Genomic DNA, 467 nt, shown 5'->3' on the forward strand with positions numbered 1-467 from the left:
GGGGGGGGGGGGTAAGCATTTCCATTCCCAATCTCACCTGCGCGGGCCGGCATATTCGTCAGCCCCCCCTGCGCATTTGGTCTGCACGTCCTCCCCCCGGGCCCCGGGGCCGGAGCAGCGCCGGGGGCGCGCCGACAGAGGTGCCTTCGTGCACGGGCGCAGGGAGGCGGGCACGCACGCACCGACTCCGGCCGCGGGAGGCGGGCGGGCGTCCACGCCGAGGGAGAACACCGGCGGCGGGCGCCGGTGGCGGACCAACACCGTGTCCCCCGGGCACACGAGATGGTTGGCACATCATTAACTTGCGGAGTTGGTTAAGGGCTGGGCATCTGACCTGAGCTGACGCATGTGATTTCCCCGGACAGGACCAGGGAGCCGGCGAGGCACGCATGCGCCGGCATCGGGCGCGCCTGCGTGCTGGCTCCGCGCCCGCCATACACGCACATACACACGTATATGCTCCCCCC

This window comes from Fonticula alba (genome assembly GCF_000388065.1).
Source record: "Fonticula alba strain ATCC 38817 unplaced genomic scaffold supercont2.8, whole genome shotgun sequence".
Classification (NCBI taxonomy): domain Eukaryota; order Rotosphaerida; family Fonticulaceae; genus Fonticula; species Fonticula alba.